Here is an 18,648-nt window from a genome sequence, read left to right on the forward strand (position 1 = left end):
TATAGCCACATCCACAGCCTTTCTAAGAGGAGTGGCTACAAAGGACATTCTAGAGGCTGCTACATGGAGCTCCGTGCATACATTTACCAAACACTACAACCTGCCTTTATACTCCAGATCCCGAGCAGGCTTTGCTTCGGCAGTCCTGCAGGGCATTTTAGCTACACCATCCCTTTCTTAGATCCTACCACTCCTAGCTTGGCTATGGTATTCAACCCATATGTCAGGACTGCAGTTGCATTCTTGAAGGACATAGTACAGTTTTGTACCTACCATAAATGTAGATGTCCGATAGATATGCAACTGCAGTCAGGTTTTACCTCCCCTCCTACCCCTCTGCAATTTTCCTTTTGGGTCCTTTCCCCCTTTCCTCTATTAGCTGGGGATATCTGTTATGGTGTATCTGTTTATTACTGTTGTGCATGTCTGGAATTTTTTATCCATTCACCAAATTTAGCCTTCTTTGGAGGGCACCTGGCATCTGGGGCAAGAAACACTGAAGAAGATGGCGTCGGCGGATGCCTTTATACCCCAGCCGCTCTGACGTCGGGGAGTGGGCGACATCGGCCGATGCCGGACCCGGACTTTGGAATCCGGCCAACCGAAGGGCTACCTGAGGCAGGACAACCCATATGTCAGGACTGCAGTTGCATATCTATCGGACATCTACATTTATGGTAGGTACAAAACTGTACTTTCTTCATATTGATAACTGCTGGAGTAGCCATAGCTATATGGGGTTATATCCTCCCAAGGAAATAACTGGTCAGCTTCCAAAGCTTCAGGGCTCATTTCACACACCCAAACTGGCCGGCATCTTGAGCTGGGCTGTCTAAAAACAAGTTAGGGTGCGAAGCCCTTCAGAGCTTTACTGCTGCCAGAGTACACTCCTTTGAGGCTTTTGGGGATCGACGGTCGGTTTGTGCTTTCTTTGCTGGGCAGGTACAGTGGATATAAGTGTACACACCCCTGTTAAAATGCCAGGCTTTTGTGATATAAAAAATGAGACCGCAATAAATAATTTCAAAACTTTTCCCACCTTTAATGTGACCTCTACCTTATACAGTTCAGTTAAAAACAAATCTATTAGGGGAAAAATATAAAAAATAAAAAATGTACAATAAGTTAGTTGCATAAGCGTGGACACCCTTAAACTAATACTTTGTTGAAGCACACTTTGCTTTAATTACAGCATTCAGTCTTCTCGGGTACACACACATGCTATCAAATAGAGACTCTGATTAACCCCAATAAAGTTCAGCTGTCCTAGTAGGATTTTCCAGACATTTACTCATTTGCCTGCTACAGCAAAAGCTATTGTTCACAGAGAGCTTACAAAAGCATCAAAGGGATCTCATTGTTGAAAGGTATCAGTCAGGAGAAGGGTACAAAAAATGTCAGCAGTATTGGATATACCATGGAACATAGTGAAGACAGTCATCAAAAAGTGGAGAAAATGAGGGACAGCAGTGACGTTGCAAAGAACTGGACATCCCACCAAAATTGATGCAAAGACGAGACAAAAACTGGTCAGGGAGGCTGCCAAGAGACCTACAGCACCACTGAAGGAGCTGCACGGATTTCTGGCAAGTACTGGTTGTGTACAACGTGTGACAATCTCCCGTATTCTCCATATGTCCGGCGTATGGGGTAGGGTTGCAAGACGGAAGCCTTTTCTTACACAGAAAAACATCCAGGCCTGGCTAAAATTTGCAAAACAATACATCATCTCCCAAAAGCATGTGGGAAAATGTGTTATGGTCTGATGAGACCAAGGTTGAACTTTTTGGCCACAATTCCAAAAGATAAGTTTGGTGCAAAAACAACACTGCATCACCAAAAGAAAATCATCCCCATGGTGAAGCATGGTGGTGGCAGTATCATGCTTTGGGATTGCTTTTCTTCAGCTGGAACTGGGGCTTTAGTCAAGGTGGAGGGAAATATGAACATTTCCAAGTACCAATCACTTTTGGCCCAAAACCTTCACGCATCTGCTAGAAATCTGAAGATGAAGAGGAATTTCACCTTTCAGCATGGCAATAACCCCAAGCATACATCCAAATCAATAAAAGAATGGCTTCTCCAGAAGAAAATTAAAGTTTTGGAATGGCCCAGTCAGAGTCCAGACCTAAATCCAATAGAAAATCTGTGGGGTGACCTGAAGAGGGCTGTGCACAAGAGATGCCCTTGCAATCTGACAGATTTGGAGTGCTTTTGCAAGGAAGAATGAACAAATATTGCCAAGTCAAGATGTGCCATGCTGATAGACTGAATGCTGTAATTAAATCAGAAGGTGCTTCAACAAAGTATTAGTTTGTGTGTGCACACTTATGTAACCAGCTTATTGTACATTTTTTTATTTTTTATATTTTTTCCCTTAACAGATTGTTTTTCAGTTGAATTGTACCGGTTGTAGGTCACATTAAAGGTTGGAAAAGTTTTGAAATTATTACTATACTATACTATAAACATACTTGTATTGCTGTACGTATGTTTACTATAAGGATCACTGCTTTGGCATAATTCCTTATACATGTGAAGACACCAAAACACTTCACTACACAAGTGCTAGCTTGATCCAAGACCTGCAATGAGGATATGACAAAACTTGCAGAGGTACAGTGGGCTTGTATATCTAATCTTCAACAGTTGGAAACTATATGGATGCTGGTCCAGGTTACTATCTCAAAGGCAACTGTGAGCCAAGACACTTTTGAAGCAAGATGCAGTAGTTGCAGCTGCTATAGAATACTCTTTTCCTTGTCCTTCCAGTATTGTAACATCATTTTTTTATATCACAAAAACCTGGCATTTTAACAGGGGGTTGTGTACACTTTTTATATACACTGTAATTTCCTTTTGGGGGGGGGGACTTCCATTTTCTTAATTTTGTTGCTGTTTTATTACTTTCCAGCTTAGAGAGATGTGTTTTAATGGACTTTCTCAAAACTGTAATGTAGTTTTAAACAAACACTTGTTTTTTACTGTCCATTTTTATGAATAAATTTTATTTTAATTTTGGGGTCTGGATTATCATTTAAAAGTGCTTTTACTGTGTGTTTCTTTCAAAAAAGTAACTAGGGGACTGGTATTCTTTATGCTTTACGTCCCTAGGAAAGAAGCACCATTTTCAGCTTGACCACAGAGCAGACTGCTGGTCCAAAGGTTGGTCTTTCTTCCAGCCAGGAAAAAAAAATAAATAGCTTTTGCCACCACAGCAGGCTTGCAGATTGCCACAGCATCAAGTGGGTGATTCTGCTGTGGCCATTTGTTGTTCCTTAGACCGGTCATCTTTTACCCTGAATCCCTCTGGTGTCGCACCTACAGCCACTAAGGACCGGAGGTTTGCCATATCATTTGTGGGTGCTGGGGTCCCCTCACTGGGCAAGGGAGAGCCACTTTTGTCAGTCCTGGGAGAGGAAGTGAGGAAGTTTTCCTTGTTGTGTTATGCTGTGCCCTTCCTTGAGGAAGCTGTGCTGGCATTGGTAACACAGTTGGACCATTTATCATGTAAAAAAAAAAAAAATAAGCAAGTGTACTCCTCTTCAATTTTCTTTGGATAATAGTAGATGTTAAGTTGTCAATCTCGCCTTCATTCTTGCTGGATGGGTTCGGAGCCGATCCTTGGCTCCGACTCGGCACTTGCTAAGCTCGAGAGTCACTTTTACCAGCTCGAGGCAGCCCCATATCCCATGATGCAAGGCGGTAAATACCCAGATCTCGTTTACCGCTTCGCTGATGAGGTACTCCTTTTAACAGCTCAAATGGTGTAGTGGTACATTACTCTGACTATAGTGTATAGGGTCCTGGGTTTGAGACCTGCCACAGCCATCTATTTCAAAACAGCAAATGCCCAGCCTTCTTCTCTCTCTTCCCACTTCCGGGCCATCCCCCCAGAGACGCTCTTACCCAAGATTGGCCCCAGGGACTTCTTTATGCCTTTCCACCCTTTCCATTGATACCACAGGTACTCCAGAAAGCTACTGTTTTGAGAGCCAAAATGATCCTCATTGCCCCGTATTGGCCTCGACAAATTTGGTTTCCGTTCCTTCATCGTTATCTTTTAGTGCAGCCTTGGCATCTGGACCCAGTGCCAGATCTTCTGATCCACCATTCGGGTCAGCTGCATCGGTCCATTCCTTCTCTCAACCTCACAGCTTGGTTGCTCCACTTCCTTAGCCAGGCTTCCTATGATCTCTAACCCTGTTAGGGATATCATAGTGGCTTCCCTTAAATCCTCTACTAGAAGGATTTACTCTAGCAAGTGGAAACGTTTGTCCCTTTGGGCGAAATCAAGGAACATAGATCCCTTTACTGCCCCTGTTCATGCAGTTTTGGATTTTCTAGCGGAAATCTTTCACTCGGGTTCTTCATCTTCCACGGTCAAAGTTCAGTTGACTGCAATCTCGAACTTTCATGTCGGGTTTGCAGATCACAACATTATGTCCCACAAGCTTTGTAAAGCTTTTCTGAAAGGAGTTTTTCTCCTCAAACCTCCTGTCAGGAGTCCTCCTCCTCAGTGGGACCTAAATCTAGTGCTCACATACTTAATTCTTCCTCCCTTTGAGCCAGCTGCTTCATGCTCACTAAAGTTTCTTTCGTGGAAGACACTCTTCCTTGTCGCTATTACCTCGGCTAGGAGAGTGTCAGAACTTCATGCCCTCTCTGTTCGTCCCCCATATTTGGTCTTCCACAAGGACAGAGTATCCTTGAGAACTAATCCATCCTTTTTGCCCAAGGTTGCTTCAAAAACAAATTTAAACCAATCCATTGATCTCCCTGTATTTTTTCCTAACTATTCCAACAGATCGGAACAAAAATTACATTATCTTGATGTTCACCGCCAACTCAGATATTATTTGGACAGAACAAAACAATTCAGGAAGTCTGATCAGCTCTTTCTTTCTTATGCTAAAAATAAGAACGGCTTCCCTGTTTCCAAAGTGACCTTGTCTAGATGGCTATCTACCACCATTTCTGACATTTATCTTCTTAGAGGCAAACAGCTGTGCTCAAAACCAAAGGCACATTCCACTAGAGGCCTAGCCACTTCTACAGCCTTTCAGGCTAGGCTACCCTTAGATACTATTTGTGCAGCAGCCACTTGGGCCACTCCTCATACCTTTGTTTCTCATTACAAATTGGATTTGGCCTTCAGGGATAGAGCCAGTTTTGGTTCCATGGTTCTCAAGAGTCTGTTCCATTGAGCCACCCAGGATAGAGGTGCTAGGGACGCGGTCCCATCCAGCAAGAATGAAGGCGAGATTGACAACTTAACATTTAGAAGTTATGTACCTACCATAACGTTCCATGTTAGTTGTCTTCTCTCGCCTTCTTTCTTGCGACCCTCCCTCCTGCCCCCTTGCCTGGACAGACCTTGATCTCCCTTGGCTCTGGAAGATTTTTGTTTCTTTGGGCACCAGTTAGTTCTAGTTTTAGTTATCTGGTTTCCCCTTTCAGCCTTTTTAGGCTTATTCCTCTTATTTCCTTAGTGGAAAGTTTTTATGCTAGGTAGTTTTCCCTCTAGGTACCAAACGAGATCTGGGTATTTACTGCCTTGCATCATGGGATATGGGGCTGCCTCGAGCTGGTAAAAGTGACTCTCGAGCTTAGCAAGTGCCGAGTCGGAGCCGAGGATCGGCTCCGAACCCATCCAGCAAGAAAGAAGGCGAGAGAAGACTACTAACATGGAACGTTATGGTAGGTACATAACTTCTAATTTACTGGGTCTGGCTCATGATTTAATTTAGGCTATTGATACTTCTTGAACAGTAGTTTCTGGTAAAATAGAGGGATTCTTCATTTCATGAAGATATTAAAGATTCTGAATCTGAACAGGAAGATGCAGGGAGAGATGCATTTTTTTCCCCTCAGATTTTTGATTCAGACTCTGAGGAGAGCTCAGTTTCTGTTTCTCCCTGTGGGGGGTCCTTTGTTTCTGAGACTATTGCTAGAATATAACTGTTTTCAGTGAGAGAACACTGAGGTTTCTCAGTCCCTCAGACAATACTGTTGAGCTGTTACAGAAGTATTTTCCAGAACCTACACCATTTCCTCCTGTTCTGTCTGCTTTAGAGGATGTGTGTGTTAACTGCCAGCACTTTTTCTGGTAAGTCGTCCAGCTGCCCCTAAAAAGGCAGATAGAATATATAAAGTTTCTCAGTCTTTTAAAGTTGTATAAATTATACTAACCAGCTATAGCTTTAGTTGATCCCACTGCTGCTAAGCACTTTAATTCAAAACCTACTCTTTTTAGTAAAGATGAGAAAAAATGATTGGTATGGGAAGAAAGTATATACTTCTACTATGATTTTTCAGATTTTTGAATTGGGCTAATATGTTAGTTTGTTCTGACTAATTGTGAAAATATGAGGAAAATTTTACCTGCAGTTTCTTCGTGTGTGCGTTTGTATGACCCTGTTGATACTTCTTCCAGAGCAGTGGCCATTGGTACTATTTTGAGGAGATTTTCATTGCTACATTTTCAGAACCTCCTAGATGATCACAATGAAATTTTAAATTCTCCCTTGGGTAGAGAATTGTGTCTAACTCTTCTGCTACAGAGGTAATCAAACGTGTGATGGAAGGGCCAAGCTGATCGGGGAATCTCTCTAAGATTTTTCAGCCCTCCTTTTCCAAATTTTCAAATGGATTTTCTATCCTCTCATCCAATTTTGGTAAAAAAATAGAATAAACAGTCTCAACTAAATACAGATAAACAGACATTTAAGAAGAAATGGCAGGGGAGTACAAAAAAAAGTCTTAAACCTCGCAAAACTAAAGGCAGTCCAACAAGTCTGAATGACTATTCAAGAGACTTTGTGAACAATTCCCACCATGGCCCCTTTTTTTCTTCTAGAAAGTCTGAATCTGTTTTTTCTCTTTGGCAACAAATAGCTTGAGACATATGGGTTCTGAAAGTCGTTCATTAAGGTTACATATTGCAGTAGGAGGAAATTCCACCTTTCCAGGGGGTCATTCCTCATTCTCCAAATCAGACTCTTGTTTCCACCAGTACTTCATCACATGCTGTCCCAAGGAGTGATGGAACCAGTTCCTCCTTCCCAGATGAGGAATGTTTTTTTTTATTCAAGGCTGCTCCTAGTGACAAAGGAAGAAAATTTGTAGAGACCAGTTCTGGATCTTTCTTTTCTAAACCTGTTTGTCATAGTGCCCATATTCACCTATTACCTTTTATCCTTCTTTCAAATTTCCTGGCAACATTAAACTTAAATATACTTATCACATCCCTATTCATCCAGACTTCAGACGTTTCTTAAGGTTTTGTGTACCTTAATTACATTATACTATCAGCTGCACAAAGAGTGCACACAAAGTATCTAGCTCCAGTCATAGCTTATTCCAGGCTACAGGGCGTCCACATTTTTCCGTATTTAGACAACTTGCTTATCTTTGCAAACTAGTTTTGAAAGTGTCTGGTGTCTTTCTCTTGGGTGAGAGATTTTGTACACAAGCTGGGATTCCAAGAGAACATTTCAAAGTTTTTCTTGACTCCAATCACACAATTGTGTTCCTGGGGTGTTGGGATGTCAGCTAGACACCAAAGTTCCACTGGAAAAAAATAGATCTTTATCTCAATATATTTCTATGGTTTTCCACACAGACTTCAGTCACTGTGAGGAAATACCTCAGGATTTTGTATTTCACAGCATCTCTCATGGTACCCCTGACAAGACTCCACATAAACAAGACATAGTGGTATCTGAAATCTCTTTGGTTCCAACATCAACACCCTTTGCCTTTTCAAATCCCCATACTGGGGTTTGTCAAAATCTTTTGATTGGGGAAAACAGTTGTCCTTACATCCAGGTCTCCCCTTTTCTCTCTCTCTATCTGCTTCAAAGTAGTCAGTCAGCACAGACACTTTAAACTTTGTTTGGAGACAGCTTCAGGAGGAAGAAAAGTGCAGGTGGTGTGGGGCACCAAAGAGAGATGCAAGCAGATAAATTTCAAGGGGATGCCTGCCCCTGATCAAGGTATGCAACTTTCTGAACCATCTTTTGTTCCCAGGACCGCTAAAAGTGGTTACACAGATTACCACATTTACATGGTACATCAGCAAGCAAGGCGGATCTAGGTTACACCGCTTTTGCAGACTGGCAGCGTTAGCTTGGGATATAGCTTCACAGGACCACCTTGCTCAGTGGGCACCCTGCAGTCTGTCAGAGCAAAGTTGTGCAGCAAACAAGCTGAGCAAGACCAGGGCAAACTCTAAAATGCAAATTAGATCAGGGGGTCTTTCAGGGTTTGATCAGTCTTTGGAGAGGTCTTCAAGTAGACCTGTCTGTTATCTCTCTAAACAATCTATCAAGATTCTGTTCCAGGACTCTGTGGAAGAAGGTCTTGATGACAGATGCCTTTTTTCTCCTTGGACAGGAATGTTCGTGTTTCATGTCAAAAAGTTCTTGAAAGGGGTTTTGTTTAAGAGGTCTCCAAGAAAAAAACGTGGCTCCTCTATGAGACCTTAATTTTGTGTTAGAGAAGTTAATAGTTGCTCCATTTGAACCAGCTAATCTGGCTCACTTGAGGGTCTTAACATGGAAAACAGTTTTAATGATTGCTCTGATCTCTACAAAAAGGGTATGTGAGTTGCACGCTCTTAAGGCGAGTCAACTATACATCATAGACACAAACTTTACATAGGTAAGCCTGCTAAAAAGACGCTTGCCAACAGTCTTTTGCTGCCACCCTTCTTCCTTTACGGAGCCCACAACTTTGCCAACATCCACCAATCTCTTAAACTCCAAGCATACTACCACAAAATTGCCAAATTTGCAACTGGTTTACTATATCGTTCACATCACTTTTTAGCTCTTAAGGAACTCAACTGGCTAGAGTTCCAACAATACCTCAATTACACCCAACTAACACAGCTCACAAACTAATTTATGAACCAGATAGCTGCCCTACTCTTCAGGACAGACTACAACCCTACTCCCCACTCCGAAATCTACACTCTACCAACAAACAACTTGTAACCATTGGGAAACCTATTAAATTAAAAGAGCTGGACATAGCCTCTACTACTATGCCAAACTTGTAACCATTGGGAAACCTATTAAAAATCTTCTGTACCTCCATCCTCTTCCTGTCATATCTGTCTCATCTTTTATATCGCCATCCTCTTATTTCTTTATCTTTCTCATTATACCCACCAAGGTGTACCTGTTTCTGTCCACATCATCCTTCTATTCACATCATCATTCTCTACCTCCAGACAAATATTACAACTTTCCTTACTATACTTCCACCCTTATTCTCATTATGATGAATGTACCACATATAGCTTATGTATTATTGCCTGAAGTAGTTGACTTCATTTGATCTTCAACCTGTAGGTTACGGACCTGTATCTGATCCGACTCAGCCGCATATCCAGCATCTGATCTGTGCTCAAAGCTCCTCCCCTTACCCATAATGCCCATGTCTCCTTTCTCCCTTTAGATCTCATTTGCCACTAAAAAGTAAGCATCGTGGTCTGAGATCTTGGCAGTTATTTGGGTGAGTGAGTTTTTTTTTTGGCTAGTTTTTCCCTCTCTGTCTTGATCCTTTTCTCTCTCTACTTTCTACCTCCCCTTCACGCAGGTCGTCTGTACAAAAAAAAAAATTTTTCTCCTTTCCGATCTTTCCTGTGTGTTCTGGATCTGTCTTGGGATCATGACAGAGACCCCTAAGCCAAGTTTCATAAAGTGCATAGAATGTGGCCATAAGCTTTCCCCAGCCGATGGCAAAACTCTGTGCATGGTGTGTCTGGGGACAGCCCATCTACAGACCTCCTGTTGTGTCTATGCCAGGTTTAACCCTAGGGCACTGAAGAACAGGAGGGGATAAGCTCATCCTGAAGGGCCTACTTCCCTCCACAGGTACGGTAGCCCCTGCGTCCCCAGCTCTTGGTTCAGCCTCAGCTTCCACCTTTTCCCTGGTCTCTGGAACTTAAACTGATGCCAAGAGAACCGGAGAAGACAAGTCAAAAACGGAGAGGCCAAGGAAGTGGTGGTCTGATCGCTTGCTTCGACCGGGCCACCGGCAAAATCTAAGCCAACTACCAGGCCGGGATCTTCCCAACTCCACTCTCCCAGGTTCTCCCCTGAGCTGGAAGAGTACTGGATCCCGTCTCCCTTGCGGATTTCCCCCCACCATCACTCCAGACCGGTATCGGTGGCCTCCTCCTCCTTTTCCACCTGAAGCCTTAATGAAGTGGAGGTGGTGAGGATGATGTGGAAGCTCATCCGCACCCAAATCCAGATGGGAAACTTGCCTGCCCCCTGTTCCTCCAGAACAGGGAGCTCGCAATCATTCTTTACCCCAGTTACTCCTCCTCCAACCTTTGGTTTCGGACCCTTTGGATCCGACGACCCACGGGGTCGACGCCGATGGTACCTTGTACTTCGCCAGCCATTGCCTTGAGTGTGTCAGATCTGACAAGGTCTCGGAGCCACACGCCTCAGCGTCAGATCTGAGGGGTTGTTGTCGGCTCAGAGTGTTTTGAAGCACAGTCTTCCCCTCGGCATCCCTGTGCCTGGAGTCTCAGCTCTGATTCCTCTGTGGAGTCAGAAGGGGACGGCTGCTACTGGCGTTTCACAGGATGTCCATTCTCCTTCGGCCTTTGATGTGGTGGAGAGGGTACTCACGGTTTCGTCGAGACCCATGACCATCTCGGACTCTGCCCCAACTTCCTCTGTTTTGGGTATGGTCCCAACCATCCTACCGTCTCAGGGACGGCCTCTCACCATTCTGTCTCAAGAGGCCCCCACTTGGGAGCAGCAGGGCATTGGCGAGTCCTCCCCAGAGATCCCCACTGAGGACGGTCCTCACAAACACACTTGCAAAATGAGGCACTTAGACTCCCCTCTGAAGTCACTCATTGAAGACACTAATTTGGAGGAAGGGGAAGGTTCCCTCTGATCACCCCCCGAGGATGTCTCCGTTGGAGACATCATAGGTTCATTGTTAGATACTAGACTATCGGCCCAAGGCCCTAAGTAAGCTTAGCCAACAGGGTTCCCTGGCTTACGCCACCCAAGAAATTTAATTTCCTGTGCCCCTGTCGAGCAGAGCCACAGAAGTGATCCCCGGGGTGTATCTCCTATTTCCCATCCACTCAAGATTTTTCATGGAGTGCTAATGAGGAACTTTGCTTGACATAGATGGGTAGCTTGTTCCAGAGTATAGGAAGTCTCTGGGACACAGGAATCTATCCCTCCAGCATGTCATGTTTATTGTGGTGACCAGGTTTAGGTCTCTAGAGCGTGTAGCTTGTAGGGATTGGGATTTATTTAGGTGTAGCATGTCCTACAGCTCTGGGTTTAACATAGCTTTATATGTTAGGCACAGATGATCTTGGAGTAGGCGATATGCTACAGAGTAAACCTGGAATTTTTTGAGACTGTCAGTGTAGGGCATCTGAGGCTAGTAATCCTCTTTGTGAGGTACTTCTGTGGCCTTTCCATCTGCTGCAGATGTCTTGTCAGATACATTCCAAAAGGGGCATTGTATAATGGGTCTAATGAGTACCGAGTAGAGGGGAACAGTGACCTGTTTTTTGCCTGGATGAGAACCCTTTTGTGATGAGGTGTGCCACATAGAAGGATTTCCTGACTACTGTGGCGATGTGATTATCAAAGGAGAGACTACTGTCCACCTGGGTCCCAAGGTCTCTTGTCACATTCGGCGTTAAGTAGACTGCCGTTTATGTGGTAGTTCATGGGTACAGAGATTTTGCCAAAGGGGATGACAATGCACTTTATGGCATCGAGCTTGAGGCCATGCCTCTGACACCAGGCATCTGTCTCAGTGAGGCCCTTCTGTAGGATGTCCACATCATTTGGGGACTCGACTATGGCTCCTAGTTTGCAGTCATCTGTGAACTTCGTTAGCCAGAGGCCTTCTGTGTCAGCTTGTACTTCAGAGAACTAGATACCAAACAGGAGAGGTCCCAGGACTGAACCCTGTGTTACTCCACTTGTCACTGGTTTGAAGTCAGATTTGGAGTCTGCGACTTTTACAGTGTGGGTTCTGTCAGTGAGCCAGTTGGCAACCCATCTTGTGACGTAAGGATTTATACCTAGTGTAGTGAGTTTTGCTATAATTCCAGAATGGGGAATGGTGTCGAAAGCCTTGGCGAGGTCAAGATAGGCTGCGTGAACCACCTTACCCTCGTCTACGGCTTTGGTGACTGCCTCAAAGAAGTTGATCGGGTTCAGAAGGCATGATCTGCCTTTCACAAACCCGAACTGGGTGTGTTCCAGAGTTTGGAGGTTACCAATGTCTTTGTTTGAGTTCCATGATGATACATTCCATGGCCTTGCAGACCAGGCTCATCAGGCTATTAGGACGATAGTTCCCAGGATCAATGGTGGTTACCCCTTTGTAGAGTGGGATAACTGTTGCTGTGCGCCATTCAGTGGGCGTGAGAATATGATTGAACATGGTGCTTTGGTGGGGAGCCAGTTCATTCTGAAGTTCATGTAAAACCCAGTCTGGGATGTTGTCCAGTCCCATGGATGCTGTGTTTTTGGTTTTTGAAGGTGCATCTTTTACCTGCATAGATGTGATTACAGGAACTCTGCATTCTTCCTGTATAGATATGGGCCCTTTAGGGGGTGAGAGGATGGGGGTAAAGTTAGCACTGAACCTGTCTGCCAGGATGTTGGCAATATCGGTTGGTGTAATTTTCATGCCGTTGTGCTGTAGCTCAGAACAGATCTGGGTGTTGCCATTGAGATTCGTGACATAGCTATAGAATGCTTTGTGGTTGCCCTTAGAATCAGTGGCAATGTTGTTTTTGTAGCTAGCTTTGGAGGATCTTATAAGGGATCTCTGCTTCTTACTGAGGCTAACCAGGGAGCTCCTCCACTTATGGGATTTTACTCTTTCGCAACAGTTTCTTCCTAGTGTTGTAGAGTTTGTTTATGGCAGGGGACCACCAGATTGGCTTCCTTTTTTTGGGGAATAGCGTCTTGGTTCTGTTTGGGCTAGCACGATCCATGCATTCATGTAAGTTCTTATAGAGTGCGTTTGTGTAGGACTCGACAGTCGTAACTGTATTGTCCATCTGCATGGGTGTTATGAAGTTCTCCACTTCTGTCATAAGAAGCATGAAGTTGGCTTTGGAAAAATGTTTTACCATGGTTTCCTTAATGGTGGGTGGGGGCGTGATGCGGATATCTAGGGTGATTAGCTTATGGTCGGATTTGACCAACGAGGAGTTGACTTCAGGTGTGGAACACCGGTCACTCATGTTGGTAATGACTAGGTCTATGATATTGTTGCCCTTGGTGGGGGTGTGGATAAGTGGATCATAGAACTCCTCCGCCAAGGGGGGGGGGGGGGGTCTGCCCAAAAACCAACGTCGGACGAATTAATGTTCCTAGAGGCATTCTGCGCAGGCCCATCTACTTCCTGGGTGTCCCCTTCCGCTGATCTCTTAGTGGATCTCATAACACCTCGGGCGTGGAAGGAACCAGACATGGTGGAGCCCATCCCAAAGGGCCCGGACTAAGTTCTTAGCCCCCCCCCCCCCCCCGTATAGGACGTACTAAAACCAAAGGGTCCCCAGTTGATGATATGCAGGTGGCAGCTGCCACTAAAAAAGAGTTCTCTTAGGAGAGCTCTTCAGTCCATCCTCCTGACCGAGAGTCAAGGACGATGAATCGATTCGGGAAGCAGGTGTATGCTTCAGCCACCTTCTCAGTAAGAGTGCTGAATTACATGACAGATGTGCTTCGGCTGCAGCGAGACCTAGTAAAGGAGATCACTGAGTCGATCCCTGAGTCCATGTTGGTGGGAGACAAGAAGACGTTTGCCGCTCTAATGGACACATTGACGTTAGTCGCTAACACAGCTATGCGTCTCATTTCCCATGCTACCAAAGGAGCCGCTAGGGTAGCCGGTACAGGCGTTGCCATCAGGCCTGGCTATGTCCGTTCTTGGAAGCCTTGAAGGCATCATTCACCAATGCCCTGTGTACGACTGTTCTTCCCTGTTTGGGAAGTCGGTAGGTGATACTTTGGCCAAAAGTGAGGACAGGAAGACGCTGTCTGCCATCGGGATCCGCTTCTCCTCCCCTCAATGATCCTTTTCTAGGAATCCACGAGGGGCTAAGAAGATGTGGTTCTGGAAGTTTCAGGCGTTTTCCCGGGACTCACCATCCCCCAGAGGCAGAGGTGGTTATGATAAGACGCCACCCTAGAGGCAGAAGGGGGTCCAAGAAATTATGGGTCTCGAGAACCGTTCTTGGACAGACCCGACTGTTCTTCCCTGGAGGCAGTCAGGGGCTGATTTATTGCTACACCCAACGGAATGCGAGTCCATAACAACAGAGCATTGGGTGTTGCACATCATATCCAGGGGCTATTTAGTTCCATTCCTCGAACCACCCCTTCCACCGAAATACCTCCTGGACTTCCCACCCACGTAAAGGAGAAAGCAACACTAGAAATAGAAAGGCTGCTAATAAAGCGAGTCATCCAAACTGTCCCCCTCGAACAGTCCAGATCAGGCATTTATTCCAGGTTCTTTTAGTGCCAAAGAAAACAGGGGACATAAGACTCATTTTGGATCTATTCACTTTGAACCTGTCAGTTGCCAAGGCAAAAGTCCGGATGGTCACACTTCAATCCATTTTGCCTTTCCTGCAGGCAAACGACTGGATGTGCTCGATCGACCTCCAGGATGTGTGCTATCATATCAAGATGGACAGGCGCTCTCAGACCTGGGAGCCAATCATTATCAGTTTGGAGCCTTTCCCTTTGGTCTCACAACAGCCCCCAGGGTGTTCACCAAGGTGATGGCAGTAGTAGCGGCTCACCTGAGGCGTCAGGGTATTCAGGTTTTCCCTTACCTGGACGATTGGCTCCTCATTACCCATTCCAAGCATCCACTTTGCCAAGCCTGGGATTACTTCCTTTTCCTAACACAGAGGTTGGGCATCGCCATCAATCTCAGCAAGTCATCGCTGATTCCATTTCAGATCTTAGACTTCATTGGGTCTTGATTAGAGCCTATCAAAACAAAAGTTTTCCTTACTCCAGAAAGGATACACAGCCGGAAGCTGCATGCTCTTTACATCCTACAAGCTCAATCTCCGACAGCAGACGGGCGTTGGGGTCTGTGGCAGCCAGTATCAATCTGCTACCCTTGGTGCACCTTCATATGTGAGTTCTGCACTGTGGTAGTTCAATGGTCCTTGTTAGAGCTGCCATTGTCTCATCGTGTTCAAATCTCCCAAGTGTGCCAGGGACTCCCTTCCGTGGTGAATTCCTTCCCTGGGCCTAGTCCAGGGACCTCCCTTTCTCACATCATTCCCCAAGGCCATGGTGACTACGGATGCCTCCCAGCTAGGGTGAGCACTGCTCGGGAAGGACAGTCCAAGGCACGTGGTCCTCATCCGAGACTAGTTTGCATATCAACATCCTGGAGATGAGGGTGTTGCTTCTTGCATTGCAGGCTGTTCATGCCCATCTTCCCCTAGGGACGGTTACTGTCCAGACAGTCATGTCATGTCAGTGGTCTGGTACATCAACAAACAGGGGGGAACCAGATCATAACCCATTTGTCATGAAGCTATGAGCGTGTGGGAATGGGTGATATCCACTGACCATTTTCTGGTGGCAGTGCACATTCCGGGATGGTCCAACATTCTAGCGGATAGGCTCAGATCTGTCCTGATGCCTTACGAGTGGTCTCTGAATCTTTCAGTGGGGGAACAGATCTCTCAAAAGTGGGGTCATCCTTGCTGCGAGCTGTTCTCATCTCCTTCCAATGCGAAATGCAGCGGGTTCTTCACTCGGAACCCCCCTCGGGGGAAGTCTCCAGAGATGCTCTGATTCATGCTTGGCCTCCCAGTCTTCTGTATGCTTATTCTCCTCTACCCCTTGATACCAGATTTTCTCACAGGCTGAGGAGCTTCGTGATCCTCATTGCCCCATTCTGGCCTCGCCAAGTCTGGTTTCCCTCTCTATGGTCTCATCTAGTAGCTCCACCATGAACACTGGATCCAGTTCCAGATCTTATTCCTCATCCCTCAGGGGTTCTCCATCCAGACCTGGACAGTCTGAAGCTCACAGCCTGGCTGCTCCCGTTCCCATGATTATTAGGACTCCTGGTTAATCTTCTCCCGTTAAAAATATTCTGGTGACGACTCTCAAGTCTTCTGCCAGGAGGTTATGCCATAGCAAGTGGAAACATTTTTCTTTATGGGCTTCACTGCATGCATTGGATCCCTTTACTGCTCCAGTTTGTGGTGTTGGATTTTTTTGTCGGCATTTTTCAACAAGATGCCAGTTCATCCACAGTTAGTCCAACTGGCTGCAATTTCTAACTTTCATGTAGGGGAACATATGACTTTTGTTGGCTTCTTCTAAATTTTGCAAGTCCTTCCTTAAGAGAGGGTACCTTTCTTCTGAGACCCCCGGTGAAGGATCCTATGCCTCCAAGGGACCTTACATTAGTGCTTCAGGCCTCAGTCTCGTGCCCTCCCCCTTTCAACCTGCAACTTCGGTAGATTTACACTTTGTCTTGGAAGACTGCATTTGTAGCTGCCATCACTTGGTGCCTGAAGTTCTGACACTCTCCTGGCCGTTTGATCTAGGTTCCTTATATGATTTTTCATAAGGATAGAGTGTCTTTGTGTACTAACCCATCCTTTCTTCCCAAGGTAGCATTAGAAGCCAATATTAATCAGACGATTAATCTCCCAGTCTTCTTTCCAAATTTTCAAAATAAGGAGAATACAAATTACACTTGCTGAATGTACATAGACGATTACGATTCTATTTGCACAGGACAAAAGCCTTTCATAAATCTGACCACCTCACAGGTTGAAGATCAAATGCAGTCAACTTCTTCAGATAAAGAAGTTATGTACTCACCATAATGTTTCATCTGAGTAGTTGGACTTCATTAGTCTTCAGCCATCCCTCTCTCCTTCCCCCTACCTTGTCTGATTTGTTTGAGGATAATATAGATGTAGAACTTGGACACCTTCAAGATGTCCTTTGTCCTGCTCATTGTTTTGAGAGGCTTTTCCCGATAGTGACAAGGTCTTGTTGGGTCAGGTGTGAGGAACAGGTTAGGCAGCAAACGCGATGTGAAGGGAGGAACGAGACAGGGGCATTGTGGGTAAGGGGAGGAGCTTTGAGCTTGGATCAGATGCTGGATATGCGGCTGAGTCGGATCCGATATGGATCCGTAACCCACAGGTTTAAGACAAATAACGTCAGACTTCTTTTTTTATTATCTATTATATGAGCTTATATATCATTTTGCTTGTAGTAATCTTCCAATTGTATGGTATTATATTAATTAACTCATTTAATGTATTTTCGTTAAAATTTGCTCTGAATGTTCAGTGAGTTTCCTGGTTAACAAATGTAAATAAATAAATATTTAATAAATAAAAACCAAGGTGGGTAAGGGTACTCCATACCTCGGATGTCAACAGCAACCCAGGTACTATCTTGACAGAACTATGCTTCAGATCAGTTGTTCATTTCCTGTGAAGTTAAGAAGGAACAACCTGTGTCAAAACAGACTATTTCCAAACGGTTATCTATGGCTGTTACTTTTTGTTACACCCCAATAACAAAACTATTCCAGGCAGGGTCACTGCCCACTCTGCTAAGGCCGTGGCTTCATCTGTGGCTTTATGAAAAGGATTGGATTCTAGAAGTGTTGTAGAAGTTGCTACTTGGTCCTCTGTACATATTTTTAAAATGCACTATAAGCTTGATTCTTCTGTAGGTCCAGATCAAGCTTTGCTAGGACCATTCTTCAGGGGCTCCTGGACTCTCCTCGTACCTCCCAAATGTAGTTGGCTAAGGTAATCTACCCATATAGTTAAGGCTTTTGCACCAGTGATCAATAGTAGAGTACATAATACAGTTGTGGTAGTAAAGCTTAGCATAACAGTTGGTTTGAATGATCACTGCTGCTGTAGCTGCTCCCTCCCTCCCCCCTTGTATTTTAGTGTGTTTTTTTTATGTCAGGGTGTGGACATTCATTTTTTGTTTTCCCTAGCATTCTGCTTTCAGGGCTCAGCCTTCCTCTGTTTGCTAGCAGGAAAACTCTGAAGTGATTCATGCCCAAGCTTGTCTTTTATACAGCTCAGCTCATGCTGTGTGACAGTTTGGGCAAGTAGAAGATGCCTGAAGCTTTGGAAGCTGGCCAGCTGTTATATCCTTGGCAGATTATAACCCCATGTAGCTAAGGCTACTGCAGCAGAGATCATTCGAGCATCTACTATTACTGCAAGTTTTACTTGCACAACTGTAATATCCCTGCTGCTATTGTAGGCACCCCCAACACATACACACACACCCCAACCTCTCTCTTTGTGTGCCAATGTATTTTTTTTCATTGAACTCCTTGTGAGATTGAATAACAGAAGACCTCTCCTCAACCATTCACAGCACATGGGTTAATGTGGTAGACCATGGAGGGGGGGCTAGCATGACAAAATCCTTGATGTATATGTAGAACTTATGGGAACACTTGATGGCTTCTTACTACAGAAAAAAAAAACAGATGTTGTAAACTGTTGTATTTTTTTAGCAAGAGACATACAGACATCCTCAGCATGTGGAAGAAATAAGCTCTACTCTAAGGTTTTTCTGACCGGTCTGGAAG

The 18,648-nt window shown here is 44.8% G+C and overlaps 1 protein-coding gene across 1 annotated transcript in view; it reads left to right on the forward strand.

Annotated features, from left to right (window-relative positions):
* KIF2A (kinesin family member 2A) overlaps window positions 1-18,648 on the forward strand; it is a 2,798,933-nt gene that overhangs the window by 1,495,765 nt on the left and 1,284,520 nt on the right. The window lies entirely within an intron of this gene.

This window comes from Protopterus annectens, chromosome 2.part2 (genome assembly GCF_019279795.1).
Source record: "Protopterus annectens isolate FY-2018-M chromosome 2.part2, PAN1.0, whole genome shotgun sequence".
NCBI classification, from domain to species: domain Eukaryota; kingdom Metazoa; phylum Chordata; order Ceratodontiformes; family Protopteridae; genus Protopterus; species Protopterus annectens.